Consider the following 13882-nt stretch of genomic DNA (forward strand, 5'->3'; position numbering starts at 1 on the left):
AAGTAAGTTTTCCCTGTCATCTTGTAGGGTCGCTCAGAGACCGTCAGTTAGGTTCCTGATAGTGAGTTCGCCCTTATCAGGGCAGTTTATCTGCTTTAGGCAGGGCCTTAGCCCGCAGGGACGTCGCAGGGTGAGTTTGCCACCACTTACCTAGTCTGCTAGCGCCAAGCCTGGTTGTGGTTGCGCAATTTTCTGGACAGGTGCTGACACCAGTAATACCATCTTATGAACTTAGCGTCTCAAACTATTCAAATACACATTTGGAAAATCTGTTAACCATTTAATTCTTTCTCATGAATAAAAAAAACATGTATTGGATACTTTTACATTTATGAGAATATATAAATAAACTGAATAATCCCAAATTTTGTAATCTGTCATTGTATTCCAGTCCCCCCCCCCCCCCCGCCCTTCTCCTAATAATCTTGGTTGCTCTCCTCTGCACCCGTTCCAGTTCTGTCCTTTTTATACACTGGTGCCCAAAACTGTACACAATATTCCATGTGTGGTCTGACCAGGGATTTGTATAAGGGCAAAACTATGTCTTTATCATGAGAATCTATTCCTCTCTTGATACATCGCATAATTTTATTTGCTTTAGCAGCAGCTGCCTGGCTCTGGTTACTAAAATTAAGTTTACCATTCACTAATTCCCCCAAGTCCTTTTCAGCTCTAGTTTACCACTTAATTGACTGTTTAGAACATAATTATACTTTCTGTTTCCATGGCCCAAGTGCATAATGTCAAAGTGTCAAATGTCTTTGAAAAGTCCAGATATACAACATCCACAGTGTCCCCCAGATCCAGAACTTACTTCCTTGTAGAAGCCAATCAAATAAGTCTGAGAGGACCGATCTCTCATAAACCCATGCTGACGCTGGGTTATAAGGTAATATACAGTGAGATACTCCAGGATAGCATCTCTAACAAACTACTCAAATATTTTCCCCACCACAGAAGTTAGACTCATAGGTCTGTAGTTTCCAGGATCGCTTTTTCATCCTTTTTTGTATATTGGTACCATATTTGCTATGCGTCAGTCCAGTGGAACATAACCGATCCTCAGTGAATCTTTATTTTTTACCGAACTCATACCACTGGAGACAAATGCCCCAAAAATAATGATGTGGGCAATAATCTACAGGATGGGGACACATCAGAATGAAGAACTGGCATTTGGAGCACAGACATTTTACATATTTTCTTGGCATCATGAAGCATTTGTAGATGCCCTCAGGGATCAGTACAGTACCCCCCTCCATAAATTAAACTAGGGGTGTAGTGAGCATTTTAACCCCACAGGTGGACCCCAAGGATAATGCATAATGGAAAGTGTTGCATGGGGCATGCGGCATGATGTATAAGCTCTGTAGAGTACCTCAGGGTAAATCATCCAGGACATAAAAAATTAAATAAAAAAATAAATAAAAATTACATATACAGGGAGGTGTAATAAATCCTAAAGCGGTCCTTCATACAAAGTCTAGGTTTTTATGGCACTTTCCCCTGGAAAGTGCTGCCCTAGTACAATATATGTGGCCCAGCTCCCAGAAGTACTGGCATTCCCCCTTTTCCTGGACTCCAAAAATCAAATGCTTGACTACCACCTCCAGGAAAGTGTTCCTCTGGCCTGCACATCGATATATCACGTATGCATTATACAGGGCCATATGCGTGATGTGCACAGCCAGCTTCTTGTACCACACCTTCAATTTCTGCATGGCGTTATATGGCTGAAGCACCTGATCCAAAAGTCAACCCCTCCCATGTACCTATTGTAATCCAAAATGGAGTCAGGGGTGCTGGTGTGCCCATGTATTGTTGTTAATATAAGGACGTCTCTCCTGTGCTTGTACTTAATACACAATTTCTCCTTTAGCAGAGACTTTGGGAGATCTCTCTGATTCCTTCGTACAGTGCCGCATGCCCCAGTTCTCTAGAAGCAAGGCAAATTGTCTACGTAGAGGTGGTAGCCCTGGTCCAGTAGTAGATACACCAATTCCCACACTACTTTTCCAGCAATTCCCCGGAGGGGGGGGGTGCATTTTGGGGGCACTATTCTTGAGTACTGATGTACTCTCACACAGCTTATACATCTTCACACCATACTTTGCCCTCTTATTTGGCAGGTACTGCCATAAATTTGACATTTAAATGATGTATTATGGGCCTGACCTTATATAAATGATCATATCTGGTGTCATTTCTGACTGGTCAGTGTGTATTGTTGGCATAATGCAAAAACTTTTGGATGGCTTCAAAGTGCATCCTGCTCATCGGCATGTGGAACATCTGGGTAGGGTACAGAATGTCTGTGTCCAATAGTCCCTGATTTGGGTTTTTTTTACCAGCAGTACTAAGCCCTAATACTTCTCCATCTCTGCTACACTGACAGAGGTCCACTTGTGGGGCTGTGCGTAAAAGTAAGGTTCTGGGTAATATGTTGTGCAGCATAGAGATTGGTCTGGGACACAATCATACCAAGTAGGTCCTCACTGATAAAAAATCTAAAAATAGTCCACTTCTCTCAGTCCTGCTGTGTCTATGTATATCCCAGGACTGGCCTTAAATTCAGGGACCTGAGAGGCATAGTGAATGGGGGTCACCCATGTGAGGTCAGAAGCCCCGTGGTACTTCTTCAGCAGAAGCCCCAGGCACTTCTTCTCCAATGTCTTGGGGGTACCTCTGGGTCAGGAAGACAAGGTTGTAAAATAAAATGGACATTCATCCCCACTATCAGATTCGGGATCAGAGGCGTACACAGACACGGCATGCACAACTACCTCTTCCAAACACATGTTCAGCATGCGCTGCTACCTCCTCCGCACTACTAACTCCTCCATATTTGGCCTGCACTACTACCTCCTCTGCACTACTACCTCCTCCACACATGGCGTGCACTGCTACCTCCTCAACGCATGGGTACACTACTACCTCCTCCTCAGATGGCATGCACAATGGTGCTCACTACTACCTACTCCACACATGGGTGCACTACTACCTCATTCACAGATGGCGTGCACTACTACCTCCTCCACATACTGCATACTCTTTTCCTACTACTAGCCCTACTACTACTGCTACTATCAAAATGTGGTTGGGGAGGGAAATAGACAATGGGGGGATATCACAAGGATAGGGGCAGATTGTAGAGGGAAAAAGTAATTTTGGAAACAGTTATGTGGACAGATCGCTTAAGCTTGGCTCTCCAATACCACCAAACACAGAATGGCAGCAGTGGAAAGTGAGGGGGGGTAGTAGGATCTGCCCCCCAGGGTCATAGATCACTGTCATTGGCCAGACATGGTGACGTCAAATGCACAGGACGCACACCGTCCAATATATCGGGATTTATCAAACACAGACTGCTAAGGCATCAATATTTACTGGAATATAACCCCTCACATCCACAATGTACAGTTAGAGGAAGGGGGCCATACCCAAAAGTCTTCAAAATGTTCCTTAAAGTGTAATCGTCATTCTGAGCAAAAAAATAAAATAAAATACATAATTCTGCTCCAGGTGTCCCTGGGAATTGTTCCTCAAACTATTTTTCCTCTCGTTCCACATTTAGTACCTCTTTTGGCCCATAGCAACTAGGGTTTCCAGCTCTCAAAAACCTACAATCAGCAAGATGGAGGGCGGGACTTCCGCTGCTGACCAATGACACCAGAGCTATCCATCTAATATCTATCTACTTAGCCCATGTCTATCTATCTATCTATCTATCTATCTATCTATCTATCTATCTATCTATCTATCTATGTAACAGTCCAGCACAGCACATGAGGGCACATTACATAAGGGCAGAGCTTGCAGACTTGGAGAGTCTCTCCTGCCATTTCCTTGTGTGAGGTGACAGAGGGAGGGGGGCTGCAGTTTCTGTCAGTGTGGATAACGGGGCACATTTACTTACCCGGTCCATTTGCGTTCCAGCGGCGGCTTCTCGGACGAGCGTTCGGGTCTTCCGGCGATTCATGAAGGTCCTGCGCCCGATGTCCACCAGGTGTCGCTGCTGCGCAGAGGTCCGCCGAGTTGCGTCGGAGTTCACTGATCTCTTCCTGGTGCATGTGAGTATGGCCCGTGCGACCAATTTTTTGTTTTATATGCGGCGGTTTTTCTGAATCCGTCGGGTTTTCATTCGGCCACGCCCCCCCGATTTCCATCGCGTGCATGCCAGCGCCAATGCGCCAGAATCCGATCGCGTGCGCCAAAAACCCGGGGGAATTCATGGAAAATCGGCGCAAATCGGAAATATTCGGGTAACAAGTTGGGAAAACGCGAATCGGGCCCTTAGTAAGTGACCCCCAATGTGTTTATATACAAGTGTAGGGAAAGCTGAGGGAGATTGAGAGTTTAGGTGTTTGGTCACTACATTAGTGAGGGCTTCTCTCTGCACATGACTGAGTGCTGGGGCAGTGACACATGACGTAATCACATGACTGGAGGGAGAGAGATGGGGTCGTGTCTCTCCCTCCGTAGGCGCAGCTTCTTTCTGAAGACGGGATGAGCTTAGCAACAGACATGAGAGTATACTGACATCTAGGGGAAGTCTGCAGAATACAAGAGGAAGGAGCAAGATTCGGGCAACTAATCCAATTACAAAAGTGCTTAAAATTACCTACCCTACAACATATCAAAAGTTTTGAAATGACGGTTACACTTTAAAGCTATCTGCACATAATGCGGAATTGTAGCAGTAATTCCACAATCAACAGAAAGTTTTTTGTTGCATATTTGTTTCTTGTTTATGCTGCAGTAAAGGTTGTATCCTGCACCAGAATTTATAGCAAATAAGTGACTGCTATAGATTTTTTGCACAATAGGGCATATTTATAATTTGTGTTTCAAGGCCCATTATTTTGGCACACAAATTGTTTGGTGTTTTAGACTGTGACTTTAGTTTTTGTCACAAGGGCTTAACACCTTAACGCTCTGTGCTGTAGCTCTACAGTGCAGAGGTGCGGGGAGCGAGGAGGAGTATATGAAGAGGGCTCACTGGCTGAGCCCTGGTGATACATAGTTGGAGTTTGTTGCTTATTGCAGCAAACCCCCCCTGCTAATAACCACGGTCGGCGCTTGCACAGATCGCAGCTATTAACCCTTCCGATGCTGCATTTAAAAGATCTTTTTCTAGTGAATTTCGCTCCCCCGAATGTCACCGGGGGTGGCAATTGGTTGCCATGAGAGCCTCGGGTCTTCATCAGACCCGAGGCTGCATGGTTTCTGAAGATTTGTTACAATGAGTCAGGCGTTCACTGTAATGTACTGTAATATACTGCCATACTATTGTAGGAAAGATCAGACCATCTCGGGTTAAAGTACCATAGATGGTCTAAGACATAGTGTAAAAAAAATTTAAAACGTTTCAAAAATGTAAAAAAATTTATAAAATATTAAAAATTCAAATCACCCCCCTTTCCCTAGAACTGATATAAAACATAATAAACAGTAAAAATCACAAACACATCAGGTATCGCCACATCTCAAAATGCCCAATCTATCAAAATATAAAAACGGTTATTGCTGACGGTGGCCTCCATAACGGGAAATGGCACCCAAATGTCCAAAATGCACCTTTTAGACCATTTTGCATCACATAAAAATGGAATAAAAAGTGATCAAAATGTTGTACAGACCTCAAAATGGTAGCAATGATAACGTTGGCTCATTTTGCAAAAAATGATACCTACCTCTGCTCCATACACTGAAGTATGAAAAAGTTATTAGTGTCAGAAGATGGCAAAACTTTTTTTTCTTTTTTGTACACAGTCTTTTCATTTTTGAAAATGTATTAAAGCCCAATAAAACTTGTATAAATTTGGTATCACCGTGATCCTACCGAACCAAAGAATAAAGCAGAGGTGTTATTTGGAGCACACAGTGAAAGTCGTCAAAACTGAGCCCACAAGAATGTGGCGTACATGCGTTTTTTTTTTCAATTTTCCACATTTGGAATTTATTTCTAGCTTCCCAGTACACTGCATGGTATTAATAAATAACATCACAGAAAAGTTAAATTTGTTACGCACAAAATAAGCCCTCACACAGCTCTTTACACAGAAAATTGAAAAAGTTATGGATTTTTGAAGGTGGAGAGCGAGAAATGAGCGAAAAAACTATGCATCCTTAAGGGGTTAATAATTGGCAGATGGCAGAAAATTTTTGAAATGACTATGCACATTCAAGACAGTATTATAGAACTTAGCAGACTTGTTTTTTGTAGGTCTAAGTGTTGGCATTCAAAAGCTGTGCCTAAACTGTGTATATAAAAATAAAATAATAAGAATAATAATAACTATGACACACACGGTGCAGCTAAAAAATACATGGCTGGCAAAAAACTGGAGCAATGTCAATAATAAATTCCCCAGATGGCCATCTGCAGATTAACAGGGGGTAGTCCCTTAAACCAACATCTTAGCACATTTACGACTCAGGCTGCCCAAGCAATCAAATATTAGGTCAGTTGCAAGCAGCTTCTACCTATTCTGATGTTCCATACATATCCTTTGCTCAAGCTGCCTCTATTCATAGGCCCCTTTCATGCTTGCGTCTTTCACGCACGTTTTCTGCGCGTGCTTTTGACGTGCAGAACTTGCATTGCACTCTGACCCATTGTAACCAATGGGTCTTTTCAGACTTGCATTTTTTTTCACGCACACACGCGCGTTTTTTTAACACACGTTTAAATCTCGGCATGCTCTACTTTTGCAAGTCATGCACGTGAAAAACGCACCATACAAGTCTATGGAGATGCATCAAAAACGCATTGCACTCTGAGACACTTGCAAGTGCAATGCGTTTTTCACGCATCAATTGCCATAGAAAAGATAGAGTTCAGTCCTGAGTCCATTTCACGCGCATTTTCTGCGGTGAAAAACGCATTGAAATTGCATTGAAATTGCATCAAAAACGCGCGTGAAAAGAGACACTGAACAAACTCTGACTGAAAACTGATTGCACTCTGATGCAAAATGTGCGTTTTTCACTGACCAAACCCTGATCGCTCCCTGATCAAACTCTGACGTGATCTGCAACGCAAGTGTGGAAGGGGCCTAACAGTGCATTTTTCACCAGTTATAAAGGAGAAATTAAATTAAAAAAATAAAGTTTGCAAATGTCTCACCCTATACGACACCCAGTTACCCTAGAACAGGCAGCTGATATATAAAAATTTGTGGCGTAAAGTGCCAAACACTATTAGATCAGCATTTAATTCTAAAACAATTCCCATTAAAAAAAATATTTAAATAGGCATGACATATTTCTCATGGAAAAAAAATATGCTGCAAAAATTTGAAAGTTACAGCCTTTAAAAAACCATGTGCAGAAAAATGAAAATTGAGTCTGGTTCTGAAGTGGCAAAATACCCTGGCCCTGAACTGGTTAAAGTATAAAGCAAACTACAAAGTTACAAGACTTCATTATTTAATGGTATATGCATTATTTACTCACCATTAAAATAAATGTATAGTTTATCATGTCATTTTAAATATTTGGGATAAGAAAATGAAAAAATAAACATGATAAAAAAATGTTAACACATCTGTCTGATCTTTACTACCCACAGAGAATCTGAAAGACAAAATTCAGATGAAATGACTCTTCCCAGCTATGAACAATTTGTCTAACAGGCTGTTGTGCTATAGGTGATAATACATCTGACATCAAATATTCTCTCAAACCTTTCTTTTTTTATTATCTGGCTAAACAACAAGTGAAAGGGACAGAGAGTTCCTAAAAGCCCCACTGCCTGACCAATCTGCCACAGAAGTGCAGGGACCAAGGACTACCCTTGTGGCCTGAAAAAACTGTGTGCATTAATAGAACATAAGAGCTCATGCAATGGCAGCGGATCTGCGGCAGCTGTTTGTTTAATGTTTCATGCTTTTAGCCACATCTGCTCCAAATGAGTGTTAATATTGCAGTGGCTTCAACCAAAGAAGGGCTCCGTCAGCTCTGCTGAACATCATTCTGACCCCAGTAACATAGAAACACTATTCCATCCACTGCACATTGTCTATCTATCCCTCTCTACCATGTTCCACAACACTTTTATCTTTTACTTGCAACCTCGCAGCAGACACTTCTCTTCAAGGAGAAAAATTGCATTAATTTCCAGCACCTTGTCCAGCAATGTCAGATAACAGTTTATTCATCCCCTGGCCCCTGGATGACATTGAAGCTTATCAACAGTGACAAAAGTATATTGAATAATTATCTTGAAATTAATACATTATCCCAAACTTAAATAAATGTCATCTGATCAATATATCTTGGAATGGAAAGGGAAGAGAATGTGAAGGGCATCACTTCATTATTCATTAATTTTAGAGTAATGTAGGCAGATGAAATGGTTATTTCCGAGGACTGCTATTATACTCACTGGCATTTTAAATAACTCCCAAGATTTAACAGTATATATTCCCCTGTCACGGTGGCTTATAGCTCTTAACACTTTACACTCAGCCCATAATGGATCCAAAAGTGTCTTAGTAGAAAAGGCAAGGACTTTTGGACACTTCTCCTCTAATTGGTATATTCTACTGCTATATGTCCACCTAAAATATCTGCCCATAAATCTTGTATTCTCCTTTCTCCAGGTAGCCCATTTAATCCATATGCACAGATCAGGATAATTGTGTAGGGTGTTATTCAGTTTTATGACCAAGCTTCAGATCTTTTTTTTTATATAATTGTCCATTAAACTACACTCTCAAAGTTCAGATTTTTGAGAAGGAGAAAGACCATTGGTGAGAGACTTTAAGGAAATTTGGCTTTATTTAGTTAAAGGGGTATTGCGGGATTATGAATAAAACTCAAAGGCCCAGATCCATAAAAACTGGAGCAATGTCCCTAGTTTTAGTTTGCACTTTCTTTGTATAAGTTGCGCCACATTATTAAATAGTGTTGCACGCTATTAGTTGATCTGGTAAGTTTTTGGTGCACTTTGCTTCATGCTGTTGCGACAGTATTGTGTTGTATCTCAGTAATAAATGTGACGCAAACTAGGAACACACACTACCACGCCCCATTAAGTGCAAAGTTTTGAAAATTATCAAAAAAAGCAACTGCAACACAGTTGTGGCACATAAACATAGTAAATACATGTGCAAGTTCCAAAGACACTTTTTTTTTGGTACAAACTTACACAATGGGGCAGATTTACTTACCCGGTCCGTTCGCGATCCAGCGGCCCGTTCTCTGCGGTGGATTCCGGTCCGGCCGGGATTCACTAAGGTAGTTCCTCTGCTGTCCACCAGGTGGCGCTGCTGCGCTGAAGTTCCCCGGAGGCGCGCTGGAATGCCCTGAAATTCACCGGCCAATACCTAGTGAAGGTAAGTGTAATTTTCATAAGACATTTTTTGTTTTAAATGCGGCGGTTTTTCCGAATCCGTCAGGTTTCCGTTCAGCCACGGGCCCCGATTTCCGTCGCGTGCATGCCAGCGCCGATGCGCCACAATCCGATCACGTGCGCAAAAATCCCCGGGCAATTCAGGGGAAATCGGCGCAAATCGGAAATATTCGGGTAACACGTCGGGAAAACGCGAATCGGGCCCTTAGTAAATGACCCCCATTATATCTGGGCCAATGTTATTGAATCACAAACTGAATTTTAAAGAGTGACTGTCAATTGTAGTAGGACAATTTAAAGCCCTTCTGTAATTGGATTAGTTAGGCTTCTTTCACGCAAACATGTGCTTTGCCTGGGCCACATTGCTCACCCCTCCCCTCTCCATAGGGAAGTGTCACAGATGTTCCCGCAATCCTGGCCCCATCCCCGGACTTACCTATAATGGCTCCTGGTCGTCCGCGTGCAGGCCGCACGTCTTTTGCATTCCAGGCTGCGCGCCCCCGCTCCTAGGGCGTGCATTCAATGACTCCTCTGAACTTATAGGGCTAGCGTCCTTTCCATTGGCGCTGGTCACTTCCGGGTTTCCTATATAACCCGGCGGTCTCCTTCATTCCCTGCCGGATCTTCAAGTCTTCCCAACTGAAGTGAAAGCATCCCGTGTGTATTCCAAGGTCCCGTTCCTGTGTGTATCCCAAGGTCCCGTTCCTGTGTGTATCCTGAGGTCCTGTGTCCGGTGGTCCATATCCCGTGGTCCGTGTCCGGTGGTCCGTATCCTGTGGTCTGTGTCCGGTGGTCCGTATACTGTGGTCCATGTCCAGTGGTCCGTATACTGTGGTCTGTGTCCGGTGGTCCTTATCCTGTGGTCCGTTCCCGTATGACTGTGCTCCTGCTGTGCCGTCCAGGGTTCCAGCCCAGTGGTGACCTCCTGCCTTTCTGTGCTTCTGCCGTGCCTTCCAAGGTCCCAGCCCAGCGGTGTCTTCTTTCCGTACCAGCGTTACCGGTGCTCCTCTGCATTCCTGCTGCCTTCTCAGGTTGTGACTGTTTCTTGCATTTATTACCTTGGCTGCCACCGCGGGTCCCATACCACCCCCTGCGGTGGTCCAGAGGTCCAAAGACCCCTCCCAAAGAGACTCTCAGTCGGTACTCACGAACCGTGACAGGAAGCCCGTGTCCGGCCATACTTACGGGAAAGAAGGAGCATTACCTATATTTTTTCTGCCAATGGTACAGTACAGTGACACACGTCATAGACTGGGAGTCATTGGCTGCAAATTGTGTGGCTCCTACAAAATTTGTGTGCAAAGGGGCTTACCCAAATCTTGCTCCATGCCTTTCTAAGCATTAACCTTCCATCTGCTATCAGCCTGTCAGTGATCCCTCAGATGGCCATTGTTACCCTCTCTCCGTCCTCTCTGTGCTGAAGACAGTTTGAACCCTTCTCTCCATTGCAGATAATTCTCCTCATGCTGCTCCTAGCGAGCACTCAGTCATGTGCTGCCAGGGGCTTTGCCTGATGTCATAATAAAACACATACAGCTCTTGAGCACAGGAGTCTCCCCTCTCCACATCACCTGACTTTGGGTTGCTGGAGGAATAGGCAGACAGGAGAGGAGAGGGAGCGTAATGATACACTTTGATTGAAGTTTAACATCTCCTCCTTCTCATGTTCTGTGACCAGTGATATCTGAGGTGATAATCCCAGATTAACATGTGAGGTAATTATAACAGATAATGCATGTTTATACAGGACTCAAACCTAAGTCCATTTTCTTCCCAACTCACCACAAGGTAAATTTTATTGAAACCTTTTACACTCTTGTATCCACAGAGTTCAACACCCTGCATCAGCGAAATCATAACCAGGTTAAGAACAACCTCACACCTAAAGAAAAAATAGCCCTCAAAACTCTAGCAACCAATGAAAACATTATCAAATTAGCGGATAAGGGTGGCAGGATTGTGATTTTAAACAGGTCGATTATATCTCTTAGGCTCTACGTCTTCTTTCTGATACCGAATTTTATGTCAAATTAGACAAAAATCCTACTGTTGAATTTAAAACTGCTCTTTACAGACTCCTGGAGAAGGGACACAAAATAGTAATTCTGGATAAGAAAGAGTTCCAGTATCTAAGGATAGACGAACCATCAACTCCCTTGTTCTATTACCTTCCGAAGGTACATAAGGACCCTTACCATCCTCCGGGACGTCCCATCATCTCAGGGATTGATTCCCTAACCTCAAATTTACGCACTATGTAGACATTTTTCTACAAAAATATGTGCGTAATCTTGATTCCTTTATACTGGACACTGCTGACCTGATTAGAAAAATGATTCCTATTCCCTGGTCATCAGAATACATATTTATCACAATGGATATCTCTTCCCTATATACTAATATTGCTCATGATTTGGGAACCCAAGCGGTTGTGAACTACCTATCAAAAGACCCTACCATTTCTACTGTCCAGCAATCATTTATAGTTGAGTCTATCATGTTCATACTTCAACACAATTATTTTTAATTTTTGGACAACATCTATCTGCAACACAAAGGGACAGCAATGGGTAGCAAGTTTGCCCCGAGCTTCGCTGACCTGTTTGTGGGCCATTTTGAAGAGACCTGTATCTACCAACATCCGTTATTCACCAATTGCGTTGTTTATAAGAGGTTCATTGATGATATTTTTATTATATGGAAAGGGGACCTTGAGAGCGCTAGAACCTTCATCCGTAACATCAATGACAATGAGTGGGGGTTAAGCTTTACAGACAGTATCACATATGATAATGCAGAGTTTCTGGATATTACTATTTTCCACACGCCAGACAATAAGATCAATACAAGGACTTTTTTCAAAAAAGTAGACAGTAATAGCTACTTAGACTTTAGGAGTAGCCACTATAAGAAATGGTTATTGAACATCCCATTTGGCCAATACAAACGCATTAGGCGTAATTGTACATCACATAAAGACTATGCCGATCTGAGCACCATTCTTACTGATAGATTCAAAGCAAAAGGTTACCCACATTCCCTGATTTTGGCCGCTCATCAAAGAGCAGGCACACTCAGCCAACAAGAATGCTTAAAACCAAAAATCTCCCCTGAATCCCCTAAGGACTACCCAATCAATTTTATTACCACTTATTCCCAAGAAGGTAAGACCATAAAAAAGATTTAGCAAAAACACTGGAGCATTCTGAAACACGATCCTTACCTTAAGGACCTGCTACCCCAGAACCCAATACTCACGTATAGGAGGTCCAGATCGCTGAAAAATATCTTAGCCCCCAGTCGGCTTAAAAACCGAAAAACTAATCCTACCCTATCCCTTTTTCCTAAAACCATAGGGAGTTTCAAATGTGGACACACCCGCTGTAAATGCTGTGATAATATACAGCATAGGAGGAGTACATTCAGATCCGAAGTGACAGGAAAAAATCACACATTTAAAGAATTCCTAAATTGTGGCTCCAATTACGTAATATATCTATTGGAATGCTCTTGTAAGCTTCAATACATAAGAAGAACCATTATGCCGCTGAGGGAGAGATTTAATAAGCACAGGAACAATATAGAACACGGCTTCCTAATACACAGTGTTTCGAGGCATGCTGCTATGTTCCATGAACATGCAAAGACTTTGCACTAACACCCATTGAGTATATCAAACCCAGTGTGCCTCATAGGTTTAACCCCTAGGCGCACCAGGACTTTATAGTACGTCCCCGGGGCTAGATGATTAGCGCACGGGGACGTTCTATAACGTCCTGCTTCTGGCACCGGCTCACGAACGGAGCCGGTACCAGAAGCAGCGGCTGTCAGCTGTCTAGTACAGCTGACAGCCTGCGCTAACACCCGCGATCGGAGCCGGCTCCGATCGCGAGTGTTAACCCCTTACACGCCGCGGTCAAGCATGACCGCGGCGTAAAGGGTTTTTGCGCTGTGGATCGGATCCCCTGTGCCGCTTACCGGGGGATCCGATCCACTTCTGGGCAGCTCCGAGGACTGGCATATGCCCCGGAGCTGCCCGGTCTCCCTGGCAGTCAGACCCCTTCCGGGTCTGACTGTAAACTGTCTGAGCATGCGCGAGCATGCCAGACAGATTACACTGCTCTACAATAAAATAGTATTGTAGAGCAGTGTATTGAACTTGAACCAGTGATCAGAGTATCACTGGTTCAAGTTCAAGTATGTATAAGTAAAAAAAAGTCAAAAACACTAAAGTTAATAAATTAGAATAAATAAAAAATAAATGCATTAAAATATAAGCCCCTAAAATGTCGCTTTCCTATAAAAACACTTAATAAAGTATAAAAAACACAAAAACACAAAAAACCCCGCATATTGCCGCGTCCGTAACAATCTGTATTGGTATTGCCGCGTCCGTAACAATCTGTATAATAAGACAGAATCGTTACTGGACCCGCACGGTACACGCTGTAGAAAAAAAACGCAAAAACGTTCCGAAAAAAGATCATTTTTAATTAATACCCTATAAAAAAATGCTCTAAAAAG

The sequence above is a fragment of the Engystomops pustulosus genome, chromosome 1 (genome assembly GCF_040894005.1).
Source record: "Engystomops pustulosus chromosome 1, aEngPut4.maternal, whole genome shotgun sequence".
NCBI lineage: Eukaryota > Metazoa > Chordata > Amphibia > Anura > Leptodactylidae > Engystomops > Engystomops pustulosus.